Here is a 13268-nt window from a genome sequence, read left to right on the forward strand (position 1 = left end):
GAAAACTGAAAACATAAGAAAAGCAATAAATGTGACAAAGTCCTCGAAGTATTGGAACTCACCAAGTCATCAATCTCTATGATGATCAACTAGCCACGAATGGTAGGAGAGGAGTCGTCACACCCTACATTAGTGGACAATGTAAGCACAAGTATGCATTAGTACATGAAATGTACTAAGTATGAGGAGAATGCAATAAAACATGAGACATGATCATAAGGATACATAATCGAAAACATGATATGCATAACCAAGCTAGCATAGTAAAAACCTTCAAATAGGATCATAATCATAAATATGGTAAATGCATCTTGAAATCATAAGGAAAGCTTCATAAAACATTTTGAAGGTAACTTAGTTCATTTTGTGGGATATTAGCTTTAACCGATAATAAATCATGTGAGCTATACACAGAATCCGATTTTACTCCCACATCAAGAAGGGAGAGTCTACTTGCCAAGGTAGAACTATGTATCATGTCATATACTATATGTGTATCCACTAGCTAGGTCATTTAAGGCAAACCTACGGAGGCTCATAGTTTGGAACTAGAGGTTGCTATTAGAGACTATCCTATTTTAGCCTCCACCTCAAAGTTCTCTTGGTTCTAAGTAAAATACCAACTGAATAGTCATTTTCATTAAGTCATCATCATACATGGAAAAATATTATTCAATTATTAATCCAAGCTTAAACATCGTAGAGTAGTTCTTTAACTCTTGAATCAAGTCTAAGTGAGAAAACCTTTCACCAAGAAATGATTCCTTAATGTGAGAAAACCTTTCACAATTTCATTGATGACAATCTTATAGAAACCTAAATCGTAAAACCTTTCTTTTCATATATCATGCATAAGTTCATGAAAACATCATTCATTGACTTAGCTTCTCTTCAAATTCATGCAAATTAGGGTTCATGGTCAAAATTATAGATCATGCATGATTTCACATGGAATTAGTTGAAAAGAATGTAATTGAATCCAAATCATCAAAGTAATATCATAATCAATCAATTGAATCCATACAAATAGAACTCATGAGGAATTGAATGAAAATCTAATCAATTCTGAGAAATTGAATTGGAGAACTGAAGAAACTTTAGGGACTCAATGGGTGAATGGAGCCCATTGATGAACTCCCTACATACCTTGATTGAAGCCTTAAGCAATGATGAATAAAGAAGACTTGATCTTGAAGAACCCTAGCTTCTTCTTCCTTGATCTACACAGAGGATTTTTGAAGAAAACTTTGGAGAGGGTTTTGGAAATTTGAGGGAATGAAAGAGTTGGGGAAATTTATAAGGGTGGATGGAAGTTATAGGGCTAAGAATTATGGTCAAAACTACATATAATAGGTATTATATTCATAGTAAAAGACTAAAATAACTTTGACTTAAAAATGAATGAACCCCATAACGAAAGCCTTCACTGACCGTTCATCCTTCCACGAATCGTTCAGGCATTAGTGAAGGGTCAGAATTTCCTGAGTATCTGTGGTTTTGTTCACAAGTGGGTCAATGGGTTGTGGACCAATTCACGGTCCGTGAACTCACTCTTAAACTAGCCCTAAAATTTCCAACACTGGGTTTAACTCCACGGCTTGATCTACGGCTCGTGCACCCCTCGAAGAACCGTGCATAAGTCTGTGACCACTGCACCACGAACTTTTCAGCAACATCCTTTACCAACCAAACTTAATAAATTCTAAGGTGTTACCATGACGTCTATCGCATATATAGCAATCGTCTCCCTTTGTAGTTTGTGCCATCCTCTCGGTATAGTTTTGGTGCCCGAACCACTTGCCATCTGACTTATAGCAGTCGTATTTCTTAGGATGTGGTTGTTACTCCTTGCCTCGGCCACGATCTCCCCAACCTTTGGCATGACTAGTTCTCATGTCCTTTCCTTTCCCATTGTCGTGCTTGTCATGCTTGGAGTCAATTAAGGTCGACTTGTGCGATGGCCTCATCGATGGTCTTGACTTGTTGTTATTCCAACTCCGTCTTGGTCCAATTCTGCAATCTCTCTATGAAGTGGAACAACATGTCTTCATATGTGATGTTGGGAATTTGAAGCGTGAGAGTGATGAACTCCTTCACGTACGCCTGAATACTACATGTCTGCTTCAGCTCCATGAACTTACGCCTGGCCTCATAGATGACGTTGTTAGGGAAGAAAGCCTTCTTGAACTCTTCTCAGAATTTCTCCGAAGTGTTGATGGTGCAAAGACCTTTGCCTATCTCGGATTCCTTGCGCCTCCACCATAGCATGACCATCTCTAAAAGATACAACACGAGAATGTTGATCTTGTTTCGTCGCTCTTCACTTGGCTGCACTTGAAGTAATTCTCCAAGTGCCATAGGAAATTTTCCACCTTTTGTGTGTCACGAGTGCCTTTGAACATAGGTGACTTGGGAGCCGCGACCTTGACTTCTTTATCTCGGTTGAACGATGATGGTCCTCGAACTTCCACGCCCTCCTGGAGTGCTTTCATTTCAGCCCTCATGATTTCAATTGTGTTTAGTGCATCCATGAGCTGACACTCCAAGGATGTGATGGCCTCTTTCATCTCAAACTCAGCACGCTGGCGGCCCTCTAGCTCCTTGCGGATGTTGTCATTCTCCTCAAGGGTGAAGTCCTCAAGTGTCTTGAACTTTCCATCGACCTCACTCAAGCGCTTTCCTAAGTTCTTCACGGCCTGCCTCGCCATGTCAACCCTTGAGATCCACTCTACTCCGAGTGTGACGTCAATGTCCTCCACACCACATTCATAATCACTTTCTTCAGTGGTCGAAAATGAGTGAGATGTTAGCGCTTCGGTTGGTGTAGGGTCGAGCAACATCTCATCTCTACTCTTAAGGTCCTTCCTTCCCTTGCAGTGCTTCTTTCCACCATCCAGCTTGACGTTGGTGGTTCTAGCAGCATTAAAGTCTACTTTGTTGGTCATTTTCTTAGTATCAAACCTGGCTCTGATATCACATTGTCACAAACTTAGACTTCTACAATAGCTCCGTACGACACTTGACAACTTACTCACAAATCTTTCACGATCTTGTAAGCTCAAGTAAGCCCTTTGAAACTTAGATTGCTAAGATAACGAAGAAAGACAAAGATTTTAAGAAGGTTTTTGTATTGCGTGTGGAAGATTGCTTACAACTTGCTTGGATGAGTTGCAAATGAGAGCCATCTATTTATACTACTTCCTAAGGGAGAAAGTGTAAATAAAAATTACTATACAAGTCGCTTCATATTTACAATTTAGTCCATATTCTAGAATTCTCTACAAGTCTAGAGATTTTTAAAGCCTTTCAAGAAAATATCTAGGGAGTTCTAGAGTGTTCCGCAAACCTCTACACAACTCTAGTTTCTCCCCATTTCTATTTATGCCTTATTTGAATGGCAAAGTGGCGGGTCATGACACTAGGCTAAATATATAGCAATATGGGTTTCTACGGATTCGTTTGCTTATGAATTACGCATACTTGATAGATTAGAAACCTTTTGAGGCATTGAAAAATGGAAAAACATTGGAGAATTAGCTTGCTTGACTTCAGTTCTTCGGTTAAGGTAGGTTATGGTTTGTTCTATGTGATAGAGAGACTCTTACTAGTGATTAATAGTCATTAATGTAAGATTGTGAAATTTTCTATGTACTCAATTATTGTGGTTTTGATGATATATAAATTATTGTGATTGAGTTGTAATCCCAAGACCGTGAAATCCATAATCTTGAACTTCCTTTATCAAAGTGATGTCTTGAATAAAAAAGGCTTGATGAAATATTATTAATGAAATGGAAAGTGATGATAAAGAATGATGAATTAACTATATTTGTATCGGGTGCCACGAGCTGACACAATATATTTGTATCAGGTGCCACGAGCTGACACAATATATTTGTATCGGGTGCCACGAGCCGGCATGATATTATTGGATCAGGTGTCACGTTTCGGCATGATAACATTTAAAAAAACATATTAAAATAAATTAATGTACTCAATCTCAAAGAAGTCATTTCCCAAAAGAGCGTGGTGTGGAGGCATGAGTCCTCATGTATGTTCTTGATATTGTGACTAATTACGTACTTGCTTTATTGTTGTTCTCACTTGTTCGTGTTGCTTGCTGCTTGCCACCTTCTAAGTGCTATACAGTTTATTTCATGTTATTACTATATGCATATTGGTTTCTATTTGATTCGGTAGATGATATCTACTCAGTACATGTTATCGTGTACTACCCTTACTTGTGTTTTTCTTTGTTTCTTATTTTGTGGAGTGCAGCGAGTGTACCAGCGACTCTGACTCGCCTGAACTCTAGACAGTCTCCACCACATCAGATTTCAGGGTGAGATATTGTTTCTAGCTTATGTTGGATTCTCTCGGTCATGGCATGATGTCCTTAGTTGTCGGACATAAACTATTCTATTTATTTATTCGGGTGTCTTTAATACTCTTAGACTTGGTATTTTGAGAGGAGATGTCCTTGATGTGATGACTTTCAGGTTTTGAGAAACGATATGTAATAGGCTTTAGTGGTTTTTTTGTTTCTTACATTGATGAGATTTGAGCTTCTATATTATTGTCGTATTTCATAAGTTGACTAACTAACATAAGTTCTGGTTGCATTAGTTGGTTCGCCCACCTAGAAGGTTAAGTGTGGTGCCACTTGTGAACACCTAATTTTTTACCAAACCCAAAGTGCTATACCTTTAATATTTAAATATTTACTTTGAATCAAAATTAGCCATTTTTCATTTTATCTTATTTTAATACGTTCATTTTTTTAAATAAATTGAAAAACAACAAAAAAGTTGAATCATATTTTAGGCTAAGTTTATTTTCTATTCATTCAAAAGTTTTTTAAAAAAATAAATATATGTTTTTGTTTTTATTAAAATAATTAAGTTAGTGTTTTTTTAATTATATTTTTGTATTAGCTATTTCGCTTTTCTTATAATTTATTAGTTCAAATAATTAGTTCATATTTTTATTATTATAATTTTTATATACATTTAATTTATATATAAAAAATAAACCTAAAAACTATCTCACTACTCCTCATGAACAACACAACTACACCGCTCTCACCCTCACATATCGATCCTATATACATCAGAATACACACACAATCAAAGAGAGGACAACAAAAAAAAACCCACACGGAAAAAAGAGAAAAAATAAAATAAATAAAGAAAACAATCTGCAAAAAACAAAAGGGGAAAAGAAAAAAAAAAGCAATACCAAACCCATCTCACATACAAAACTCATTCATCTATACTACAACAGACAATACATTCGCGAAAAGAAGAAAACAATACGGGTTGAGTTCGAGGTTTGCTTTTGTGATTCCTGTTGTGGTCTTTTCTTTGTGAATTAATTTTCACAAAAGGTAACACTTGATCTTCATTATATTATTTGATTTCACAATTATATAAGACATGACTCCAATGTTATAAAGTTGTTCAAATTTTTTGTGTTTAACTTTAATGTTATAATATGAAATATGTTGAGATTTTTATATGTCAAAATTTAGATTAAATTTGATATAGCAAATGCTTATTTCTTGCACACTCAAAAGTCTTGTGTGCTGTTTGTACCTGTCGAGCTTATGGGGGCTTGGTTAGGTTGTTGTTTTATTATTTTTGATAAGTTTAGATTTAGGAGCAGGTCAGTACACTTATCTTATCCTTGATTTATTTATTGGATTATTCAAGTTTATTAGGATACCTCATCATAGTCTATTGCCTTTCATACTCTGTACATTATTTTGTACTGACGCCCCATGGCCTTGGGGGCGATGCATTCATGCATGCAGGTCCTGACAGACGACTGAGTAGACCTCCTCAGCAGCAGGATTGACTTTTATCCGGTTGGCTAGCCCCTTTCCTCCGGAGCTGCCAGAGTTGGGAGGTTTGTTAACTTTTGTTGTATATATCTTTATGGGTAGGCTGGGGTCCTGTCTCACCAATCTTTACTACTCTTAGAGGCTTGCAGACTAGTGTGTGGGGTTTATAGCTACGTTATGGCCATGCTGGCCTATGTTGTTGGTTTGCGGAAGCTTGTGAGCTGTATGATGTATTGTATTGGTATATATCTGTTTTTAGTTTTGGTATAGATATCATGGTGGCCTCGATGGCCCAATCAGGACTTCTGTGCTAGTTGGCTATTTATTTATATGATCTCCTGGGAGTAGCTATTTCTTTATAGATCAGTTGACAGGGGCCTTGCCGGCCGATGGCTTAGTTTTAAGCCGAGATATACTTGTTTGATTTCTTGATTGCGTGTGGCTGCCATGCGCTAGTAGCAAATGGTTCAGCAGGGTCGGCTCGGGCCTGAGTTTTGGCATTAGGAGCCAGTTGCGCCCCTCGAGTTTGGGGCGTGACAACTAGTATATATATAAAGCTAGATATAAAAAAAAGTGATGTGGCACCTCTCAATGGCCAAGATCTTATTTATATATTTTTGTGGTTTTTTTTATATTTTTTCTATTTTTCTTCAATTATTTTATTTTATAAAATCATCTCCTTAATTCATACCTCTTCAATTACACAAATTCAAATCTTAATTAATTTAGTAATATATATAACTCCTAACCTTTCATATTCATAACCATCAAATTATTTAATATACAAATTTACAACTCTTGAATATTACACTTATAAAAACCTACTTTGAGACATGTATGATGATTATTTTATTTTAATTTTTCTTATTCTTCATCTTTTGTCACTTTGATTGGTTAATTTTTTTGTGTCTTCCTTGATTTGATTTTGCAGGAGAGAGATGTATAATGAAGAATGTTAGATGTTTTTGCATAGTTTGATTTTACGAGGTAAAATGATTTGACATGTCTAATAGTTATAATTATCACTTTTTTGTATTGTAATTATACATTTAATATTATTTTTTTAGATTATTGATGATACAAATTATGAATTTTTTATAGAAAAATAATTTTTTTTTGCTTCTCTTTGTAGTTTCTTGAGATTTTTTCTTTGCTTATTCTTGTAGTTTCTAAAGACTCTGATTGGTTTTACTCTCTTCGTCTCTTTGTAGATTTTGGAGAATTGAATTATGTTATGTTGAGAACATGATCCTTCTTTCCTCTTCAAATCATAACTAAATTCTTTAATATTTTTGCTTGATTAGTTAACTATATTTTTATGTTTTTTTTGTTATTATTATTGTAAGGATTGTTTATAGTTTTCCAGCCAAATCTCCAATGCAACAAGAGCTCTGAAATTCAATTTCATCTAATAATCTCTTCATGCTCACTAGCTATAAAATTGTTATACAAATATATAACAAAGATAAGTAACAAAAAAAAGTAATATTTCAAATCTCAATATAATGTAATAAAATACTAAATATTGCACACAAACATGTTATATATATATAAGGGTCTGAAAAATACCCCAACTTTGGTCGGATTTGCTGTTGCGATACTAAACTTTCATAAGGACCTATTACCTCCCTAGACTATTTAATACCGTATTTTAAACATATATATTTTCCCACGTGGACATAAAAATAATGCAAAATTATAAATAGTAATGTGTCCACGTGGGCACATATATACCTTTAAAATACACTATTAAATAGTTCAGGGGGTAAAAAATACGGTATTAAATAGTCTAGGGAGGTAATAGGTTCTCATGAAAGTTTAACTATCGCAACAACAAATTTGACCAAAGTTGGGATATTTTTCAAACCCCTTATCCCTATATATATATATGAAAAGAAATATATAGAGTATGAAAAGAATCCTCAATTGAAATATGAAAAAAAATCATATAACTCAATTTAAAAAATAATTCATTAGCAATATGAGCCATTAAGAACCAACACAATATTTTATATTAATTTTTGAAAAAAATATCATTAAACTAATTATTTTTCTTATATAGCTAAGAATCAAATAAACCGATTCCTCTTACAATTTCATATGTCACAATCACATAACAATGATATGGTAAAAATACATAATTATAACCCTACATTCTTAATTATATTATTTAGATATAGAAATTATTTATAAGTCAAAAAATTGTTTCACAATTTTGAGAATTCAATTAACAAAATTCAACTATTTTTACAATTTTATTTTATTACATCCGCATCAATACTTTTTTTGACAAATTTAATTTTTTTCTATTCCTTTTGATTAACTTTTCGATTCTCTGCCCCCTTTTAATTTGTTTTTAATTAATTTTTCCCTTAATAAATTTCTCTCCTATAATATAAAAAATTTCTCTCCTATGTATGTATGTATGTATGTATGTATGTATGTATGTATGTATGTATGTATGTATGTATGTATGTATGTATGTATGTATGTATGTATATTAGACAATGCAAAATATGTTGTTCAAAATAATAGTAATTAGTAAAAGTAATGTTTATTAGTAGAAGCATATTTAGAGACTTTTAATTAATTTGAAATTCTAAAATAAGATAAACAGAAAATATGTCGTATAATAAAATTAAACCATAAATGGTGGAGGATTTTACTCAAACATACTTTTGTTTATTAAAAAATATGATTTTTTTTACTTTTTCTCTTATTTTAATCTATTTATTTATTTTTATTCTAAACTCACACCTCTTCATCTTTCATAACCTCTATACTTAATTAGTACTTATTAGTAATATCTGTAACTTCCAACTTTATACCTTCATAACCCCCAATTACTTAATGTTCAAGCTTGTGACATCTTAAAAACACATCAAAATAATATTTCTATCCAAATATATTTGTTTTGAGCTTAATTGTCCTCTACTTTAATTTTGTAGTGCAAAAGCTATCGACAAAGACTACTTTGAGTAATTATTTTTATTTCTAAATAAGGAGGGTACAAAATAAAATAATATATTAAGAGAAAAATTGATTTGGATTTTTTTAATGAAATTATATGAGCAAGATCATTAATAAAAGTTAGCATAAAAACCAATTCTCGAAAAACATTAAAATGTGTTTGTGGATACACTTAACGGCGGGGGATAATCAAAATTATTATGAAGTTATTTTTAAATTTTCAATAAAATATGAATCATGAAAAATATAAGAAAATTAATTAAGAGAATTCATTTTTGACATTTTGCATAAATTAGTAAAAACTAAAGACAAGCTATCTTGATTATGTTAAGATATTATGCTAATGGTTACTGTTTTTTAAAAATATAAATTAGTTAAAAAGTTAAAGACTAGCTAAATTGATTCTTTTAAGATACGATGCTAATTGTTACTTTTTTTTTAGTTGAATTAAATATGCAAAGATGAAAAAAATGAAAAAGAAAATAAGAAAAAAGGGAGAATCGAAAAATAGTGTTGGAATAAATTCAAAGAAATGTAGAATTATAGGAGAGAATTTATTAAGGGAAAAATAATAGAGATAATTATTCCAAATATACTTATTACTTAACCATTCATCCTCCATTAAAATTATTCTAAATATTTACTTAGCTTTTTCTCATACACTTTAATTAAATGGAAATATTATTTATCGTTAATAATTATAAATATTCCTATTATTTGTGAACAATTATTTTTATATTTACCTTATTTTAAAAAAACCCAAGAGTCTAATTATAAGAATTATTTTTTAAAACTTTATAACATAAAACCTTTTATCATTCTTTTATAATTGGTCATTTATTACTTATTTTATCATGTATTTTAACCACAATATATAACAATAATATTTTTTTATTTTTGTTAATCCTATATCACCAAAAATTATTTTGCAAAACTAAAATCATGTATCGTCCATTTCCTTTCCAATGAATCAACATATAGAAAAAAAACTTCAAATTTTAATATACAATTGAAGTACACTTTTAGGCCTTTAAATTATAGGTAGCTTATCTATTAAAAATAATTTTTCATATTTCTAAGAGCGTGTTTCGATGTGTTACTATTTTAATTCTTTTGACATTTTAAAAAAAATTAAAAGACTAAACGTTCCACTTCAAAAAATTTACAAAATATCAAAGGTGACCATATTTAATTTTAAGAACTCATTCAAATGGATAATAAAGTCATAAATTTTTAATTATTATATTATAACTAACATAAAAGAATAGGTACTATTCAACCAAATTTATTTCTTTTAGGTATTAAACAGTGCTAATTTAAGATTTTTTTTGTTGATAAAATCAATTAATGAATCAAGTTAAAATTACAAATCTAAATGTTAAATTTTTTTTATCTAATCTATTTGAATTTAAAAATTAAAAAAAAAACTTTAAAACTTTTATACACCGCACGTGGCGCGGCTAAGTTCACTAGTTAAAGATATAGCCAAAATGTGGCGTATGAAAAGTTTTAAAGTTAAAATTATTTTTAGTATTTTTGCATGACCAATAATAATAATAATAACATAGAAATATTAGGATCTAAAGTATTTTAAACTAATTTTAGTTTTTGAAATATAAATAAATAAATAATTTATGACAAAATTGGAAAGCGCTGCTACCAATACACAACACACTGAAAAAGATAAGACAATTTTAAGCAGTTTAAAATAAATCAAAGAAGGGGGGATATAAGTAAATTTCTTAAGCTAATAAGTATAATATATCCAAAATTAAGTCGTCATATACAAGTTGATAAAACGATCATGCTAGAACCATGGGACTTGAGGGGTGCCTTACACCTTCTCCTCAATCAACAAAAATCCTTACTTAGACTTCTAGTTCGCAGACCAATAAAAAAGGAGTTAACTTCCTTTTGATTAGGGATCTAAATAAGGTGACTTAGAACACCAAAACTCAAATCCAAGTGGTGACTCTATAAATTAATTATCCCTTTTCGAAATGTCTCTTTAATTGAAAAATCTCTATATTCAAAATAATTTTGGAAAAAATAGGGGTGTCACAGATGACGATTCCGCTGGGGATAACCATAATTCGAGCTTATAAATATTGACTTGCATATAGCTTAATTATTTAGTTATTTTTTTTTATTTTTTTTTGGATATTTTATATGTTGGCCTAATGTGTTATTTGCTCGCTTATTTACTGTTTTGATAATTTGTGAAATGTAATATAAATTGTCTTCTCTCGCGCACCAATATGTGTCTTTTAAAATACTTTATTCGGTGATGTGATTACGTTTCCAAGCCATGAGATACCAGAGATGTAGCAATGCTCCTGAGAAGGATTCTATAGTAGCACATGTTTTAGGATGGAAAAGCCTAACAATGAGGTCGAAAAGCCCTGTTACCAATAAACTGTCTCTTCTCGACTCGAGTTTTCTACTTGTTTTACCGCCAGTCTAGACAACTATTCCATTAGGTTGTTAAACTTAGTAAAACATGCTTAATTCATTTATTATCTCTAATAGAATCCGTTTAATTTGCATCATATGCATTTTTAACCTAATGTGACTCAACACAGGTAGGGGTGTTCGTGGTTCGATTTGGATCGGTTATTGATTAAAATCAAAATCAAACCAATCTAGTCAATTTTTTAAATTTCTAAAATCAAACCAAACCAAACGAAAAGAATAACCGTCGATTTGGTTATTATTGGTTTGGTTCAGTTTGATTCAATTTTTCTGGTTTGTTCGGGTTGAAAGTAATAATTTTTTTGAGGACGTATGTATACTGATTGACGCAAACACCAAGTACATGAACAATCCACAAAAAAGCTAATGTCGGTTCAATTAAGCAATACTAGAGTTATCATTACATGAACAAAGTGATTCGATTAAGAAAAAAAATGACTATTTTATGTGAAGTACAGTAGGTAAAGACTAAAATGGATTTTGATGGACTTGGAGTTAGGATTGTAATAGTTGGGCTAAAGTGTTGGGCTTGAGAAAATTGCAAAGCTAAAAACTTAAGCTAATTAAAATTTAACAAATATTTTTTATTTTTTTATGAATAATATATGAATAATTATAAATTTCTATATATATCTAATTTATCGGTCTGGTTTGGTTATTTTTGCGGTTATTTTTTTAGTAAAATCAAAACCAAACCAAATAGTATTAATTTTTAATATTTAAAAATAAAACTTAATCAAACCAAACCAAATATCGGTTTTTTAATTGGTTTGGTTCGAATTGCAGTTCGATTTGGCTTTTTAACCATAACCATGAACAACCCTAGTGCCTTGCAGATTCACAGATAATGAGCAATATACGTGAAGAACTTGCACTTCAACTAATGTAAAGAAGAGGAAATATTTGAGAGTTTTATATTTTCATTATTTGACACGTTTTATAATGTTTGAACGTCAGAATTTAATCAATTATTAAATTATCTTATTTGTCCAATTGAGTCAAAACAAGATTTGATTGGTTGAATGATTCTTATTATGAAAAGATGTTATATGTTAAATTCTTAAAAATATTCATGTTACAATAATTTTATTTACATATTATATAATTTAATTTTTTTCATCAAATATAAATATTTAAAATATTATTTTTAATAAAAAAGTATTACTTTTTTACTTAAATGAATTTTTAAATAATATTTTATAAGTATAATGTTTAATATCATATGCATATTCAGATATTAAAAATAAATAATCTTAATCATTCAGTGTTCAGATCTAGAAACCACATCTTAATATTCAGATCGATACGTCTGAATCTTAATGAAAACTATTGAGGCATCATATTTTACCCCAATTAAGTTATTTATTATCCATTTCATATTACTAGATACCTATCGACTTAAGACACTGTTTAAGCAAATTTTAATTAGGGATGTATTTTAAATTCATTCAAATTCAAGATCCTTTACATCATTGCAAGAACAAATTTTGTGATTTTGTATCCATTAGATATCTTCTAATTGCATATTTATCTCGTTTTTTAATGAACATTATATATCTACACATCTACACTTTCTTCTATTTTCATAGGGTTTTTGATTCAAGAATTTGTTTATCTATTTCAATGGCTGAAATTGATACTCCGAGGAGGGTTACGAGAGATATACATTTATTTGACAAATTGTTGGATGAACTACCTTCTTTTGATTTGTGTATTACTCAACAAGAAGTCAAAATTTCAAGCTCTACTGCTGCAATGGAGAACGAAAGAAGAACAAAAAAGGTGAATGACCATATACCCTTAAATCTGCTTGAAAAAATCGAACACGCAAAATTAACAAAGAAGAAAAATGGTTCAAAAGTGAAAACTAATCTTGTGATTCAAGTGGGTGTGAAAAAAGAGCAGTCGAGCAGGAACAAGATGAAAATGAAATTGAGATTTGTATGCTTTATTTTTTTTAGTTTAATGTCATTTACTTATATAT

Source organism: Solanum tuberosum, unplaced genomic scaffold, assembly GCF_000226075.1.
Source record: "Solanum tuberosum cultivar DM 1-3 516 R44 unplaced genomic scaffold, SolTub_3.0 scf00013, whole genome shotgun sequence".
NCBI classification, from domain to species: Eukaryota; Viridiplantae; Streptophyta; class Magnoliopsida; order Solanales; family Solanaceae; genus Solanum; species Solanum tuberosum.